Genomic DNA, 3637 nt, shown 5'->3' with positions numbered 1-3637 from the left:
TGGGCCCCAGGCTTCTGTTCTCTATGCCACTAAGTATTTTCAGCTGTCTTTTCTAAGGCTGCCCTAGAGAAATTTGATTCCCAGAGTCTGTGAAATTTTAATCTATTTTAGCCACTTCCCTGTGTCTTTCATAACATACAACAAGGAATTTAACCAAAACCCTTGTTTTTCTAGACCAATTATGTTAGAAGCCAAACACTTATTCTTAGCAAGGTAAAAACAATACTAACAATAACAACTTCTCTTCTGTCAATGACTACTCTCTTCAGATGGTGGCATCAAAACTCACAAAACAATAAAAGGAAAGTAACTCAAATGAAGTTTAAGTCTCCTGTACAGTGTCCGTCTTTGTACTGAACACATGATGCTGAACTCAACCATTATTCATGTGCTCCAGACTGCAAGTTGCTTGAGGGTAGGGACTGTGACTGCTTCATCTCTTTTTCTAATGAACATATGAAATAGAAACAATTAGCTTATTAATCAGTTTGAGTATCCAGATCTCATTTTTCACCAAAAAACTGGAGAACTGGAGCAACTCTTATCTGGGTATAAACCAAGGAGATTCTTTCTGTGAAGGGAGGAACAAATCCTGGGTGAGTCATTTCTCTTCCTCTAAAATGGGAGCAGAATTAGACCTTGCCATCAGACTGACCCAGTCTGCACAGGATATCCTCAGATGTCTCAAATACAGATGCTGGTGAGTGTCCCCAGTGACCTTGGGCTGATGTCCCCACAGTGATCCAGGCAGGAGAGATTCAGGCTCAATTTGTGGGATGCAAAGAGAAAATGGTACAGCCCTGGTGAAGCTGCAGATCCTAGATCCAGATGTGAAAGCCCCTGTCCCTGATCAGGTAACTCTGAGGCAAGGGGAAGGACAAAAGTACTCTACTCCAATAACACAGTTTACAGGGAGACATAGTTGTGACTATGGCTCTGGTTACTTTGTGGCCCTGACCCCCCACTGCTAAAGTGCTTGTTTCCACTTAACAGATTCTGCCACAGGATTGTGTTCATACCAGAAACCTCCCACACAACTGTAGCAGGTCACTGGACAAGATCCGAAAACTCAAAGAGCTCCACTATGAAAGTGGGGATTAAGATGTCTATGTTGACCTCTCATGATGCAGAAAAAGTCTTCTGAGTTTTCTGTATGTCTTCAACCGAAGTCTGGTCCTGTCTTATGAATCCTAGGCAGAGGTCAGCTTTTATGTGCAGATTCTAGGTAGGATCAATGTGCCTCAGCATTCTTGGGGGTTACAGCAAGCAGAGTACAACCGGAGGAAAGATTGTTCATAAAGGCACCTTCAACACATTCTGGGTTTTTTTGTTTGTTTTTTGAGATGGAGTCTTGCTCTGTCGCCAGGCTGGAGTGCAGTGGTGCAATCTCAGTTCACTGCAACCCCACCTCCCAAGTTCAAGCAATTCCCCTGCCTCAGCCTCCTAAGTGGCTGAGATTACAGGCACACGCCACCACACCTGGCTAATTTTTTGTATTTTAGTAGAGATGGGGTTTCTCCATGTTTGCCAGGATGGTTTCAATCCCCTGACCTTGTGATCTGCCCGCCTCAGCCTCCCAAAGTGCTGGGATTACAGGCGTGAGCCACCATGCCAGGCCCAACACATTCTGAAGAATATTTTGACCCAAAAGGAAAATCCTGGGGTAAACCATAAGTAGAGAGTTTATTTGGGCCAAAGCTTGAAGAGGCAATGCTGGAATATAAATCTGCCCTGAATATACACTCCAACTAGAAGTTATGAGTATATTTTTAAAGGCAAAAAGGAAGGTAGAGAGAGAATGGATAGAAAGTCGTCAGAAATTCTTATTGCCTTATGGAAGTAAATGGTTAGTGACTGGCTATATACATTGTTAATTTATAAGGTGTGGGTTATAGTGTCCACTATGACATTATTAGGTTAATTTACAGCCATTTGTGGCAATAGAACACAATTTCAAAAGACAAATAGTTCAAAGAGGGGAACAGGACATGACTGTGGTCTCATTTTAACACATCACTGTATCTGATTAAAATAACTTATATTTCTCAGATAAAAGTTCTATCCTTCTCTCAAACCCCAGGACATAAATTCAGAATTTGGAACTGCACATTTAAGACTTGGAGGGCTGGTGAGCTATGCACATTTGTGGGCATTTGGGCAAAGGGAGAAGGCAGTTGAAGTTCTCAGGTTTAATCAATGCACATGTGGGATCCTGATTGGGATTATGGGCCCCATGATCATGGAATCAGTGTCAGATTTGAAGATGCCAGGCACACTGACAAAGGAGGAATAACTGATTGCAGTACTAAAAAGTTATTTTTGTAGAAATCTAGTATAATTGTCATAGAAGGGACTGCAGATCTCAAATAGGAGAGACCATTCTATTTCCAGATTTGGCGAGCACTTTGCTACCAAATTGTGGGTTGTGAGTGGAATCCTGAGAAAGGTTTTTCTCTAAAGTGAAGCAGAGATGGCACTTGTGTATAATGTCTGGTGATTCCGGACACTGTGTGGAAAATATAACTAAAAGCAAAATCATCTCCAATCCTAAAAAACTGTCCACAACAATAGAAAAGAAAATGTTTTGGTACATAATAAACCAAAATGTGGTGTGCATCACAGGCAATCTAAGAGACTGCAAACACAGAAACTCACCATAATTAATTCTCAAGTAGAAGACATGAGAGCACCATTTGTCATATACAGCTTATTGTAATTTCACCTAGTAATCTGAGAAATCATCTGGATTTTCTAATTGGTAATATTCGTAGAAAAAATAAACTTCCAACATCTTCATGACAGGAGTTAAATTTCCAATGTGGAGCTATGTACCTGCTGAAGGCAGCCTCCTAGGCGCCTACAGAAACTGTGGGATAGGGTGTATGTTCTTACTATTTACATTTCACACCAATCGTTTCCAGGTTCTAAAGGCAAGTTTGACTCAAAAAAGACATGTCCTATTTAATTGATAAAAATTATTTATTTATATTTTAAAGAAGCAGATAAAATATTTAAACATAAACGTTTTCAAGACGGGCACAGTGGCTCACGCCTATACTCCCAGCACTTTGGGAGGTCCAGGTGGAGGGATCACTTGAGGTTAGGAGTTCGAGACCACCCTGGCCAACATGGTGAATCCCCATCTCTACTAAAAATACCAAAATTAGCAGATGTGGTGGTGCGGGCCTGCAATCCCAGCTACTCGGGAGCCTGAGGCAGGAGAATTGCTTGAACCCAGGAGGCAGAGATTGCAGTGAGCCGAGATAACGGCACTACACTCCAGCCTGGGCGACAGAGACTCCGTCTCAAAAAAAAAAAAAAAAAAAAAGAAAGAGGCCGGGCGCAGTGGCTCATGCCTGTAATTCCAGCACGTTGGGAGGCCGAGACGGGCGATCACGAGGTCAGGAGATCGAGACCATCCTGGCCAACATGGTGAAAACCCGTCTCTACTAAAAATACAAAAAAAAATTAGCTGGGCATAGTGGCGGGCGCCTGTAGTCCCAGCTACTGGGGAGGCTGAGGCAGGAGGATGGCGTGAACCCAGGAGGCAGAGCTTGCAGTGAGCTGAGATCTGGCCACTGCCACTGCACTCCAGCCCGGGCGACTGAGCGAGACTGTTTAAAAAAAAAAAAAAAAA

The sequence above is a fragment of the Rhinopithecus bieti genome, unplaced genomic scaffold (genome assembly GCF_001698545.2).
Source record: "Rhinopithecus bieti isolate Rb0 unplaced genomic scaffold, ASM169854v2 scaffold_79532, whole genome shotgun sequence".
NCBI lineage: Eukaryota > Metazoa > Chordata > Mammalia > Primates > Cercopithecidae > Rhinopithecus > Rhinopithecus bieti.
This window is presented reverse-complemented; position numbering follows the sequence as displayed.